General features: G+C 37.1%; 1 pseudogene; it reads right to left on the reverse strand.

Annotated features, from left to right (window-relative positions):
* Window positions 1-1,205: 1,205 nt before the first annotated feature.
* The window catches only part of LOC100940775, a 49,633-nt pseudogene continuing 35,200 nt past the window's right edge, over window positions 1,206-15,638 (reverse strand).

The raw sequence follows: 15,638 nt of genomic DNA on the forward strand, positions 1-15,638 counted from the left end.
ACTTTAAATGAGTACTATGAATGGTGTGACAAAAAAATAACAAGTTTGAAAAGCAAAGTCTGCCGGGAAATTAGCAACTTCAACTCATCTTTCTGTGCAGTACTGTTACTTTGCTAGCAGATTCTAATGTTATGTCATTCAATGCTGCCCCAACTATATTTTTTATCATTTTTCAGTTCTGAATATTTGCTGTAGACTACAATTCTTTGTAAATATGTGAAGAGAGGAAATGGAAGAAGATGATTTTGGATGCATTCTTTTTTTTTTTTTTTTTTGCAGTTTGGCCAGGGCTGGGTTTGAGCCCACCACCTCTGACCTCTGGCATATTTGAGCCACAAGTGCCACCCTCTGGATGCATTCTTAATAAGTGAACAAACATCGATGCAAAATAAAACTCTATTGGGTTGGGTGTGTTGAAATTCAAGAATAGTAACTTTTAAACATTAAATATACAGAATTTAATGCTTACATTTCTAACTGATTTCTGTTCAGCACTTGTTTTATTTTAACATTCCCTTCTTTCAATTATGTGTTCTATCATAAAATGTCACTGTCAGTTAAAGACAATTTTAATAAGTCATTGAAACATATAATTTTATCTCAATATATCAGTTTATTATAATAATGAAGAAAATTTATGAACTTTTAGTAAAATCCTATTGGAGAAAAATGATTCATAGCTGATTATTATGGTCACTATTACTACTTAAAATATGGTTTTAAAAGTATCTTTAAAATACAGAATCATATCATTTTAGGAATTCTCAAGAATTATTGGGAATGTTGAAATACGTCAGTTTGAATCTCAGAATTCTCAATTCAGTATGATTCATCCATATCTAGTGTCTGCTATAACAATTCATAGCACATAGGGAGTTCCATAGGCTAGACCCACGTCCAGCACTTCACTGACTTAACTCAGCCACCTCCCATAAAACTCTGTTGTGGAAGTGCTATTTTACTACTTTTTGCCATGCTTTGCAGGGGGGACACTAAGGCTAAGAGATGGTGCATCTTTCCCAGACCCCATGGCTAACATGTGGGAGAGCTGGGATTCCACTTGGACTTTAGCCTCCATAATCTGTTCTCTTCACCATTGAACTATAGCACCCCTCCCCCCATGCACACATCCTGTGCCAACAACCCCAGAGCAGGCAGTCCTGAGCTCACACAGTGAAGAGACTTAGCATCTGGGTTTCAAGAATTCAGTCTCTAACAGAGTCAACAAATACATAAGCAGCTGTGATGATAATGATGACGATGAGGATGAGGATGAAGAAGATGATACCTGGCAGATAAGACTCTGCATGGAGACGGCCCCAGCGCCAGCCAAGCTTCAGAGGCTCATCCTTATCTGTAAAGCAAGGATGTCCCTCAACAGAACTCAGAGGAGGGACATGGGGTTGAATGAGTGAATCTATACCAGGTGCTCAGAGCGGGCCAGAAAACCCAAGTTAGTACCATTATGATCATGGAGGAGGAGATGATTGAAGGTGATTGAAATCTGAAAGACTTCTTGAAGGGCTTTAGATTTCAACTGAACCTTGAAACAAGACTTGTCATTTGAAAACAAAACCAAAACCAAAACCCTATAATCAGCTGTAGAAAGTGCTAAATTGTAACCAATAAAGCACTTTCTAGACAGCAAAAGCAACCAAGAAACAAAACAACAAACCAACCGCCTGTCAGTCCGGGAACCGTGAGTGCACTGCTGTATTTGGAGAGTGAGGTTTAAGGAATCCCATGGGAGTGGGAGGAAGATGGAAGCCTGAAGAAGGACTGGATTCTACGCTGGAAAGGCTTCCTCAGGGCCTCAGCCCGCAGGGGCTCATCTTTGGTCTTTACCTCTATAAAATATATTTCTTCTCTCAGAAAATCATATCTTGGTTTTGGTTTATTTTCTATTTTAAATTTAAAATTCAACTTGCAAGCCTGTAGGATCACAATGGCTCCAAACTCTATATTATTATTGTTCCTTTATCCTGGCCTGTAGCGTGTGTTATGGCAAAGTAACTCAAATATATAAAGTAAAAACAATAAGAATTAAAATAAAAATTGGACCCATAAGCTAATATACTGGGTTTTCAGGCTATTTGTTGTATGTTTGCTGTTTGTTTTCACAGTTAGTAATTCCAGGGGAAATAAACAAATAAACAAAAACAAAAAACAAGGCCACATAAGCAATCTCAGCAGGAGAAAACTAACCTACCATAGGATAATAGTTTTAATTGTTGTACAGGTATTAATTATGATTAACTTCATGGACAACTGGAAAAAAAGAAAACGTTGAGCTCCACCTTGTGGCAGCTCATTCTGAGAGTCAAACTCAAGTCCCAGATTCTTGGAGCAGGAAAAGCACATCTTATGTCTTAGTGAGGCAGCAAAAACTCACATTTTTATTAAAGAAGAAAAAGACTAGGAAAGCCTTGAAAAACAGTTTCAGAATGTACAAAAAGGCGCTGTTTATTTGAAGGGCTTCTTATCAGAAATATAAGGTGCATACTGATGGCCTTTGGGCAGTGTCCAACAGATGGCGAATATGTGTCTATTAATTTGTGCTAATTGATAACATTTTAATATTTTGGTATGTGATGTAAAAATCCAGGTTCCAGCTTCCATTTTAAAAGCAGAAGAACTGGGAGCCCTTCCTCTGCAGTAATGAGCTGGGACTGAGTAGTCAACGCCCCTTTGGGACAGCACATGTGTTCATTATAGTCCCCACTAGGCTGCTCATCTGTTACTCCCTGGGACATTGTTGGTATCTTGGATTGTGACTCCTGTTAAAGCAGGAGGCACACAGTAAAAAGGGTCCAACATCTTTGAAAGAGCACAAAATGTGGAATAAAAATTGTTCTGGATCCTACTTCACCACTTCCTGGCTGGGTCTCCATACTCACTCAATTCTGCTGGACTTAGTTTACCAAACAGGGTGGTCATTATGCAGAGTAGGTATGGATTTTACTCTATGGTTTTCTTTCTTTCCTTTTTTCTTATGTATTTTTTGAAATAGAGTCTCGCTTTATCACCCTTGGTAGAGCAATGTGGCCTCCTAGCTCACAGCAACCTCAAATTCTTGAGCTCAAGCCAACCTCTTGCCTCAGGCTCCCGAGGAGGTAGGACTACAAGTGCCAACTACAATGCATGCCTATTTTTAGAGATGGGGGTCTCCCTTTTGCTCAGGCTGGTCTCAAACTCCTGAGCTCAAGTAATCTACCACCCAGAGTGCTAGGATTACAGGCGTGAGCCACTGCTCCCAGCCAGTCTATGGCACTACTTATAAAACAATGTTTATTTCTCTAAAATAAGTGAATGAGGATGGAGCTTCCAACTACAATTATGTGTCACGTAACAGCGTTTTGGCCAATGATAGACTGCATATATGATGGAAGTAACCCTTATTATCCTTTATAATGGCACCAAAGCACAAAAGTAGTGAAGCTGGCAGTTCAGATATGCCAAAGAGAAGCTGTTAAATGTTTCCTTAACATGAGAAGATGAAAGTTCTCAACTTAATAAAAAAGAAAAAATTGTAGGCTGAAATTGTTACGATCTATGATAGTAACAAAATTTCTATACATGACGTTGTGAATAGGATGGCCTTTTTTTTTTTTTTTTTTTTTTTTTTTTGCGACAGAGTCTCACTCTGTTGCCCCAAGCTAGAGTGCCAGGGCATCAGCCTAACTCAGAGCAAACTCACATTCTTAGGTTCAAGTTGTCCTCCTGCCCCACACTCCTGAGTAGCTGAGACTACAGGAGCACACCACAATGCCTGGCTAATTTTTTGCTATTCTTAGTAGAGATGGAGGTCTCACTCTTGCTTAGGCTGGTCTTGAACTCCTGAGCTCAAAGGATCCTCTTGCCTGAGCTTCCCAGAATGCTAGGATAACAGGCATGAATTACATGATAGAGCAAGTAATTAGAGAATAAAAAAGAATATATATACATACATATATATATATATATTCTTTTGAGACAGAGTGTCATTATGTCACCCTTGGTAGAGTGCTGTGGTGTCACAGCTCTTAGCAACCTCAAACTCTTGGGCTTATGTGATTCTCTTGCCTCAGCCTCCCAAAGACTGGGCCTACAGGCACCTGCCACAATGCCTGGCTACTTTTGTTGTTGTTTCAGTTGTCATGGTTGTTTAGCTGGCCTGGGCTGGGTTTGAACCTACTAACCTCAGTGTATGTGGCCAGCGCCCTACTCACTGAGCCTTGGGTGCTGCCAAGAATATATATTTTTTCAGAAAGAAGCATCTGACTTCACCATGCATGTACATGTAATGTTTTTACGCTAATTAAGCTTCCTTTTAAATTGGAAGTTAAATTAGAGCATCAATATTTGTAGTGTACCTTCTTGTGAAAATCATAATAGGCTTTGACTGATTTTCATTTCACTGATGTTCTCAATTACTTCACAGAGTTTATAAGTGTGGTCAAGCAGAAAAATCAATTACGCCACAGCTAAAAATATTCATAACTCCATAACAATGAGGGTGACAACCCTGACTATTATTGAGCTCTAAGTAGATGCCAGGCTTGGTGCTATTTACTTTGCATGCATTTAACTCATTTAATCCCCAATAAAAACTTCATGAGGTAAGACTACTCTTGCCACCATTTCTAGAGAGAAGGAACATGAGGTTTGAGAGGTTAAATAACTTTCTTAAAGTTGCATGATATATGCTAATTTTTTCCATCTTTAGGTATGAACATGCTCTTCTTTAGAAATGTTTTATTGATTAACTGATATAAAAACAAAAAATTCAAGCAATCTGGGTTTTTTTGAATCATGACAGTAGTAACCTGAGAGATGTGGCTTTCATGAACAGAGGCATCTGTTGTTAAGCCATACTAAAATCTCACTGATTTACCTGTTCTCTTTGATTTAGATAAATCAGTTTTTGCTTTTGTTTTTGTTTTTGGAGATGGGGTCTCACTCTGTTAGCCAGGCTTATTTCAAACTCCTGCCTGAAGCCATCCTCCTACCTGGGCCTCCCAGAGTGCTGGGACAAAGTCAAAACGTAAATATAACAATACCAAAATATTTATAAATTAAGTGAAATAGGAGAGAAGTGAATTTCCCAGGTGGCACTTTGGATTGGTTTTCAAATATGGATGGTACTTAATTTGATGCAGTATGTGAGATTTGTTTTCTAAGAAATCAATTTTAAATATTTTCCTTAAAGTTAAAACTTCTTAAAAAATGAGATAGTTCCTGAAAAGATATTTTTTTTTTGTAACCACAAATAAAACAGCATCAAAAGGAAAACTCAGTGACTTCCAGGGCTTATTGCTATGAAAAAACAAACATATTCTTAAGTAATAGAAAGTAATATGATTATGTCAATAAGTTGAACAAAACTGCCTTGAAATGTGCATCCACTGATTTAAAAGTCTATATTGACAATTATTGTGTTTACATAACAATGTTTGCCAAAAGGTCTCAAGTTTTAAAGTTAATATTTAATATTCAAATGAGCAATTCAAATGTACAACAATAGAATAAACTAATTATATTAATATTAAAGAATATTTTAAGGTTATAAATAAATATCCTAAAAATTTTTATGATATAGAGAAATGTTTAATAATAACGTAGAATAAAACTAGATATATTTTAGATCAAAACTATTTTATTGAGTCAGTGTATAATTGTGATTTTGAAAAAAAAATTTAGAAGTGATTCTGAATGGTGAAATTGTGGTGAATAGAATTTTTATTCTATTAAAAATTTTAAAATGTGTTATAATGAACATATATCACTAGTACAAATTTTTATAACCAAAAAGATTTATATAAAAACTTTTTGTTGGAATATATGGATAAGATGTGTGTCATATAATATCTAAGTTTTCAGGAGTCCAAATATTCATGTACACATTTTTGCATTATTGATAGCTGGAAAAAGTAGTCCTGGAAAAGGCACATGGACAAGGGCAATACCTGTGACTCAAAGAGTAGGGCACCAGCCCCATATTCTGGAGGTGGTGGGTTCAAATCCGACCCTGGCCAAAAACTGCAAAAACAAGTTAAAAAAAAGAAAAAGGCATATGGACCATCTAAGGCCAAGTAGCCAAGGTGACCCATTACCAAAGAACTTTAAGAGAAAGAAATTCCATATAGTGGCTTGAGAACTCCTGACACCTTCAAATAATGGCATTTACTTCTTATAAAAAGTGGGTAGGAATGAAGTCTAGATAATAGTTTATTTTTTTTTAATTAAATCATAGCTGTGTACATTAACACAATCATGGGGTACAGTATAGTACAATTTAAAATATTTTCATCAAACCGGTTAACATAGCTTTTATGTCATTTTATCAATTATTGTGTTAAGATGTTTATATTCTACTTTTAGAAAGATTCACTTGTACCCTTGTAAGATAAACCATAGAGGTGATCCCTCCAATCATCCTCCTTCCACCCATCCACTTCCCTCCCCCCCTCATATTCTTAGGCTATAATTAGGTTATAGCTTTCATATTAGTTCAAATTAGTTTCATAATAGGACTGAGTACATTGGATGCTTTTTCTTCCACTCTTGAGATACTTTGCTAAGAAGAACATTTTCCAGCTCTATTCATGTGAACATGAAGGAGCTTAAGTCTCCATCTTTCTTTAGGGCTACATAATATTCCATGGTGTAATATACCACAATTTATTGATCCATTCGTGGGTCAATGGGCACTTGGGCTTTCAAAAGAAAAAGTTATAGTCTCAATGTCTCTTTCAAACAATTCAAGTGCATGGGGACATTGAAAGCTAAGAACAGCTGGGCATGGTGGCTCACGCCTGTTATCCCAGCACTGTGGGAGGCTGAAGCGGGTGGATCGCCTGAGCTCAGCCGAGTTAGAAACTAGTGGAAGACCAACATGAGGCAGAATGAGCCAGAGTGAGACCCTGTCTCTACAAAAAAAAAAAAAGAAAGAAAGAAAAGAAAAGAAGCCAGATGTTGTGGTGAGCACCTGTAATCCCAGCTACATGGGGGGCAAGAGGGCAAGAAAATCGCTAAAGGAGGAAGAAAGAAAAAAAAAAATAAAAAAAGCTAAGAACATTTTTGAATTCTGTTCTTAAGTCTCTTGTTTTTGAAGCCTTGATGATTTATTCTTATGGTACTTTTGGGGATCCACTGGCTAAGAAAACATAACTAAGGTCAAATTTTTATAATTGTAAAAATGGCTGGATATGGCAAAAAATCTGTGGTTTTTTTCAGATGTCAAAAAAAATTCTAAGAATACGATAAAATGTAGTTTTGGAGTTTTTCAAATGGATGGCAAAACTCTTTAGATAAGCAAATACAGTGTTTGTCTATATTTGTCAGCTTTACTATGCCTGAAAGAGTAGGTATAGTCTAGATTTTTGTTTCTTAGCCTAAATTTTCCCTACAGCTTTGGTTATCAGATATGGAAATAAAAATATAGAAAAAGTGATAGCAATCAGATCCTCCTAGGACACGGCTATTTTTTGAATAGCTGTAAGACAGCTTGAGAAGTGACGTCTACTGTTTCAGAGTCCCTGTCCATTTAGCAATATGAAAATATTTTCAACACCTCTCTGGAGACTGAAGGGTTAAAATTTCAAAAAAAAAAAAACCCTTAAGTCAGGTGACTATTTAGATGCTATAAAATCCAACTAATTTTTTTAATTTATAGAAAAATTTTAAACTTGGCATATTCTGTCTGAATGATTGTTCTAAAAGTACATTGCCTTTCAGAGATGAACGTCCTGGGGAAGCTCTTTGTCATCTCTCATCCTCCTTAGGAAGTACAGAAAGAGTATGGGAATGTCATCCACATTGTAAGTTTGAGAGCCCAATATATCGATTCTCTAATTTTGTTACTAAATAGTGCACTAGCTTTATTTACTCATCTGCATTGTAATCTAAGAAGATAATAGCCTATCAAGAGATAATGTATTACACATATTAATATTTTTCATTCAGACAACAGAAGGGTTTGTTTCATAACACAGCTGCTGTAGATTAAATTGATTCAATTTAATTAACAAGCATTTATTCAGTACCCACCTGTGCACAGCACTATACTAGGCATACAAAAGAGTCAGAATATATGATTCCTGCTCATAGGAAGCTTATAGTCTGGATAGTAAAGATCATCCATGCATTCGAGGAACAATAAAGGACCATGACAAATCATATGAAAATCAACATAAGTAAAAGACTCTGAATTAAAGACTTAAGAGCCCAAGGAAGCCTATTAAGGGAATAATATGGTTGGGAATGGAAGATAATCTGGAAAAGGTGATCAGAGGAATTAAGCTTTGACTTGGCCAGTAGGAGATTGAAAAGGAGAAACTCAAAGGCAGAGTAACAAAAGTCAGCAAGTCAATTGCAGGGAATGGCAGCTAAAGTGGCTTAGCTCTGGAAAGGGACCCTGTGAGTTAGGAGATGCAGCCACAGTCACACAGAACAGCTAGTGGGGGCAGTGAGTGTTCCCATTCAAAGTTGATTCAAACTTTAAATGAATAATAATGCTTAAACACATCTATAAACTAATGCTCCCAAATAACAGTGTATTTTCCTAACCTGAACAAAAAGTAAAGAAAAATTATAGACTATTAATATCTAAACACAGAAGACATAATGACTGGAATTTATTTATTTATTTGTTTGTTTGCTTGTTTTTGCAGTTTTTGGCCGGGGCTGGGTTTAAACCCGTCACGTCTGGCATATGGGGTCAGTGCCCTAACCCTTTGAGCCACAGGCACCACCCATGATTGGAATTTAAATGAGCAGACTGTGATGGAACAGCTGTCCCTTGTAGTATCATTTTTTCATTTTTAAAGAGCGCATAAGAAGTTGAGTTATCTCAGACCCATGTATCTCTTCAAGCTGAGAAACCTTCACTCCACTGCTGATCAGGTCCTATTTCACCTGGGATTTTTCTTCTAAAAAACCTATTCATTTTCATACTGAATCCAGCAGAAACTACAAAGATATTGAATTTATATATTGGGGGGCTGTGGATGGGGAAACAGGTAGAAAATAAGAGAAAATAAGGTGTTGATTTCAAAATGTGAGTTAACAAATGATCACAATGAGTACATTATAATGATGTTTCCGACTTTACAGGAAAAAAGAAGATAAGTCCTACATCTAGTTTTAAAAAAGGAAGGTAAGAGAAATGATAAAATGACCTGTCCACATGAGTAAATGTTTTTCAAATTAACCCACCAACTACAACATTACCCTTTAATGCTGCAGCTACTCACTTTTAACTCAAATTGTTAGGAAAAATGTCAAAGAAATAGGGCAGGGGGGAAAGTGCTGGTGCAGAAACAAATCCTTGATTTGGAATAAAATGGAGACTCTTCTGGCCCAAGTAGGATTACTGATGTCTCACATCACTGCCTGACTGTGATGGTCTATCAGTTGTTTACAACCCTTGTTCTCTGGGACGTAACTTAACACTACTTCTTAACAACAAGGCAATGAAAACTTCTGGGCCCCAGAAAGCCTAGGAAGATTACTGGCCACCAGCAGCTGTAAGTTTTCCAAAAATAAATAAATAAGTAAAAGGTGGAGAGTAGAGGGAAGCAAACGAAAATGGAGCTTCTGGTGTGCTTAACGAACCTGAATGAGATGATCTGAAATCAGTATCATTCAAATGTGCTCCAATTTGCCAATTACTCAGCATTTGTATATTGAAAATACTTGCTATATTTCTTATTTTACAAAGTCCTCACAAATTCTAAAAAAAAGAATGAAAGAAAGTTCTGCTTCCTCTTTCTGAGTTTCATTTATTCTTTTGCAAATTTTCCACTGAAAGAGGTCCTCATTGTCCAGGAGATATTCAGTACAGATTTAAACTGAGTGGCTATATACATCATGGGAAAACAGCAGATAAATAGTACACCATACCATTTCATCATTATTTAAAGCAATAAAGAGAAAAACCTTAACTAGAATTCAGATCTTAGAAGTCACAACTTTTTACTCACCATTTTATGCACTAATTTATGGTATTAAATTATATGGACCTGTGTATGATGGTTATGCTTCTACTACTCCATCTCTGCATAGACTAGACAATACTAACCAACCACCCCTAAGGTCAACTCCTTCTCAGGCTCCACCTAATCACAGTACCCCAGCTAAGTGCTATGCAATGAACAGAGTTAAGGTGGAGATAGAATGGAGATAGAACCACTGTTTCCCTTAGTAAAGGCGATACAAAGATTTGCTTAGGCTGTGGAGACAAATAGATTGGATTAAAAGTTTTCCCCCTCCCAAACATGAAAGTGAAGATAATTTGGGAGTGTGGGGAGAAAATGTCATAAACCTACAAGCAAGGACAAAAAAGAAAAGACAATCATGATTTCAAATTCTAGAACTAGAAAGCGGACAGATTAATAATAAGTGACTTATCAATTCTAATAAACTGAGATCCTAAACCAGCCGATGAAAAAGATGAGAAGCAACACAATTTCAGACCAAAGGACAGGTGCAGTGGCTCATGCCTATAATCTCAGCACTTTGGGAAGCTAAGGTGGAAGGATTGCTAGAGGCCAAGAGTTCGAGACCAGACTGAACAAGAGTGAGAACCCGTGTCTCTGTGAAAAATAGAAAAATTTCCTGGGTGTGGTAATGCGTGACTGCAATCTTAGCTACTGCAGCATACGATGCAGGAGGATCATTTGAGCCCAGGAGTTTTAAGTTGCTATGGACTGCTATGATCATGCCTCTGTAGTCTCTAGCCCAAGAAACAGAGGGAGTCTCTGTCTCAAAAACTACACAAATAAATAAAAAGCTTTTAAAACATAAAAATAAATCCACAGAAAAATCTCCAAAAGGCTTTGAAATTAGCAGCAACAGGGTCCTCTGCAAGAGAGGAACCAGTACAAAGAGGATGCTGTGGTTAACCTTTAAAAAGCAGTTAAAGCCCCAGATCTGCTCCTTTACTTGGCACAAAATTTCTGGAAAATTATTTTCCCAGAAAGAGTAAAACAGAAATGTTTGTGAGGTAGAAGACTACAAGGAAAGCCATAGTAAAAATGGGGGCTGAAGTGGGCGTTTGCAAGCTGAAAGCTGAGACCTGGGCCTTCTCTCCTTCTGAGGTGCTACCATTTTGCTGGGCAGATGGGTAGAAGTTTGGAAGTGACTTTTCTGAGGAATCTGATAAGCTTCAGAGGAAAAACCTAAAGATACTGACAAGTTCATTAAACAGCTCTGGCAGAGCCTTCCCATGAAGGCCCATCTGCAAGCCCCACGTACATGCTCAGTGATTCCAAACCTACCTTTGTCTCCTGAGACAGGAGCTGAGCGCCAAGGACCACAAAGCACCAGAGAAAAGGCTCTAACAGAGAACCATAGGGGAAAGGGCCAGAACTGACAAAACTGCTCAGGGGAACAGAGCCTGTGAAAGGCACAGTAACGCCAAAAGGAGTTAATCTTGTGAGACTAAACAAGCCACAGCTGCCATTAAGAACAGGACGCTGTTGTGAAAACAATAATTAGAGAACACAATAGACTGTCAGAATCAAAATTATGAGAGAAGTGAAAGGGAAAATAAGAATATTAGACATTAAAGTTAAGGAAATATTTATGGTTAAAGTAAATAAATAGAGTATAAGAAATAAAAGAAAATTAAAGAACTAGTCCCAAAGGACCAACATCCAAATAATAGGATTTTGACAAAGAGAAAATGGATGGGACTAAATTATTAACAAACAATTCAAAAAAATTCCCTGCAACCAAAGACCATAATTTTCTAGTGTGCCTCGGCCTATTGTTGAGCACATAAGGAAAAAAACAAATCCATGCTAGATACATCATCATGAAATTCTTAACACTGAGATAAGAAGTAGGTCCTAGACTTCCCAGGTAGGTAAATCAAGCAGACAGTCAGAAGTGAAAATAAACTCCAGAAAGACTGGGTTTAAACTTCTCACTAACAATTCTGGAATCTAGAAATTTTCTGAAGGAATGTTATCCTGAAGGAATATTATTTTTAATTATTTAATCTAATCAAATGGGTGTTTTATGCACCCAAACTACTCATCAAAGGCAGGATAAAAGGACACTTCTAGATATGCAAGGTCTCAGAAAATTTACCTCCCGGGTATCTTTCATTCTCCAAAGCATGTAAACAAACCAAGAATATAGAAATTGAAGGAAACAGAAAACAGGACAGAGTGACAGAGACACTAATGGACAGAAATGAAGAGAAATCAGAGGAGGAGGCTGCGCACCAGACATAAAAGGGGAAACGTGAGATTCTGGGAGAGACTTGGTCAAGGAAATGAAATGGATAGAAAACGCAGTATGTCTGGATATTCAGGGTGTTATTCAACTAATAGCAGAGATTTGAAGATTGACTCACTGAAAAATACACAGAAAAATAAGAAAATGTTTAAAAAGAGACAATTATGAATCCTGAAAAACTTAAAAACATGCACAAGTAGTCAGCTTACAACATATGTGTAATTAAGCTATGAAAAGATTATATTTCTGTGATAAAGTGTATCATCCTAGCCAAAATCATAATATAACTATATAGGTAGAATGTGTGGAGAGATTGGGAAAGAGTCTTAAAAAAAGGTAATTGTTTATCTTCAACATAGTTAATAATTTTAATAAATAATACCTAATATTATCAAGGGCTTTTTCTGCATCAATTGAGAGAATCATATGGTCTTTGTGTTTTATTTTATTGATGTGATGTATTACATTTGTAGATTTGTGTATGTAAATAACCCTATTTCTATGTGGGCAAGCGACTTGAACAGAAACTTCTCTGATGAAGACAGCTGTATGGCCCATAAACACATGAAAAAATGCTCATCATCCTTAATCATCAGACAAATGCAAATCAAAACTACTTTGAGATATTATCTAACTCCAGTAAGATTAGCCCACATCACAAAATCCCCAAACTACAGATGTTGGTGAGGATGCTGAGAGAAGAGAACACTTCTACACTGCTGGTGGGAATGCAAGCTAATATGACCTTTTTGGAAAGAAGTTTGGAGAACACTCAAGGAACCAGCACATTGTACCCCATGACTGCATTAATGTACACAGCTATGATTTAACACAAAAAATTAAAAAAAAATAAAATAAAGTAGACCTACTGTTCAATTCTGTAATCCCTCTACTGGGTATATACCCAGATGATCAAAAATTACTTTACAACAAAGACATTTGCACCAGAACGTGTATTGCAGCCCAATTCATAATAGCCAAGAAATGGAAATAGCCCATGTGCCCATTGACCCATGAATGTATTAACAAATTGTGGTATATGTACACCATGGATACTATGCAACCATAAAAAAGATGGAGACTTCACATCTTTTATGTTTACCTGGATGGAGCTGGAACATATTCTTCTTAGTAACATATCTCAAGATTGGGAAAAAAGTATCCAATGTACTCAATACTACTATGAAATCAGTTTATAACCAATGTAAGCATTTCACATTATATATTGAAGCAATACCCTGAACCCCATAAATGCATCAATGTACAAAGTTATGATTTAATAAAAAACAATAAAAAAAATAAAAATACTTAAACTACAATGTCAAGAAATTACAACAAAAATTTGGAGATAAATCCCAAAAGAATAAACTTGGTTGAAAATACAGTAGAATTTCTGTATGTTGACCACTCATGGGACTTTAACAGATTGGTCAACATATAGAGGTGGTCAACATAAGGAATTAGGCCTATTGTACTGATGCATATATGTGGTGCATGTCTAGTCTATGAAAACTAGGTCAACTTAAGGGAGATGGTCCACTATGGAGGTGCTACTGTACTTAACTTTGGGTAGTTGCATGTGGGAGAGTGGAATATAGTGAAATGGTCCAGAAGGGGAAAGGAGAAGCTGTTTTGCATAATAAGCTTTGTAGAATTATATAACTCTAAAATATCTTCATCTGTAGTGTTGATTTTTTAAAAAGTTTTATATAAAGACTAGTCTGATAATTGTCAATCATTGAAGTATTGAATTAAGCAACCAGCAGTTGCCCTTACACTTCTGTATGCCAGATAGAAAAGAGAAAAAAAAGCTGGGCATGGTGGCTCATGCCTGTAATCTTAGCACACTGGGAGGCCAAGGCAGGTGGATTGCCTAAACCAGGCATCCTCAAACTACAGCCTGGGCCACATGTGGCCCACATAGGACATTTATCAGGCCCGCTGAGTGTTTTTGGCGCCACTGCCTGTCCTGCTTAGCAGTCGACTCATCCCAGGGCCTGAAGTCCGGCCCTCCAACGGTCCGAGGGACAGTGAACTGGCCCCTTGTTTAAAAGTTTGAGGACCCCTGGCCTAAACTCTCAAGTTCAAGACCAGCCTGAGCGAAAGTGAGACCCTGTCTCTAAAAATAGCCAGGCATTGTGGTGGGCACCTGTAGTCCCAGCTACTCAGGAGGCTGAGGCAAGAGAATCACTGGAACTCACAAGTTTGAGGTTGCTGTGAGCTATGATGCCATACCACTCTATCGAGGGTGACAAAGTGAGACTCTGTCTCAAAAAAAAAAAAAAAAAAAGAGGGGGAAAAATGAGAGAAAAAAAAAGGCTAAGCGTGAAGAAGGCAACAAAACAATGTCTTGAACGTTTGTTGTTTGGCATCACCCAGCATCCCCTTTCCCTTCTCTTAGATAGACAGGCCCTTCCCAAAGCATTTCCCATCCCTCTAAGGGTGGGTCTGCAACTCATGCCATTCTATTGCTCAGACAAGGGCTGTTCCATTCATGGATGCGTGACCCACTTGGGATGAATCTAAAAGCAAGAGACACTGAGGAATTTCTAAAAAAAGCAGTTCCTATGCTCCTCCAAGGGAGCTTCTCGAAGTCACATTCTATCTTCCTCTGGGAATTACAATGTAAGGATACAGCATTGAAAGTTGTTGCATCCATTCCTGCTGCTGTGAAGGTCAGCCAACACCAAAGGAGGTTAGTCCTTTGGAGGGAGTCACAGAGAAATCAGCTCAGTCCTAACCTAACTACGTTCTAAACTTAGGATAGAAAGTTGCCTGAAGCCACATGTACACACCACTCCCCTGCATTTGTGTGGACTAATAAATTTCTTTCTTTTTTCAAATTAAATTAATGGGAGGGGGGAGGGGAGGGAGGATGGGTGGAGGGAGGGTGATTGGAGGGATCATTTCTATAGTTTATCTTACAAGGGTACAAGTGAATCTTTCTAAGAGTAAAATATAATCATCTTAACACAATAACTAAGAAAATGACATAAAGGCTATGTTAACCAGTTTGATGAAAATATTTCAAATTGTATAAAAAATACCACACTGTACCTCATGATTGCATTAATGTACACTGCTATCATTTAATTAAAAAAATTAAATTGAGTTTAGTTTTTTATTACTTGCAGGGTAGAAAATGTCTCACCAACATAAAATGTTTTGAAGGTAGGAATGAGGGAAAAGTTGGCAAAGACTTTTATTGAAGTCTTTATGCATCACTTTTCCATGGGGAACGCAAAGCATATTTTTAATTTTGGCAAATAAGGGTCTACTTTATTCTAGTATTTTAAAAATTAAGGAGGCTATAAAAGAAAAAAGAAAGGTTAGCAGATTAGAAAAGGCTTCTGGCAATGAATGATAGCAAGTTCAGAGGATCCTCTGGGGATCTTCACAGTGTATAATTCTGA

Source organism: Otolemur garnettii, unplaced genomic scaffold (genome assembly GCF_000181295.1).
Source record: "Otolemur garnettii isolate 467f Iridium unplaced genomic scaffold, OtoGar3 scaffold00006, whole genome shotgun sequence".
NCBI classification, from domain to species: domain Eukaryota; kingdom Metazoa; phylum Chordata; class Mammalia; order Primates; family Galagidae; genus Otolemur; species Otolemur garnettii.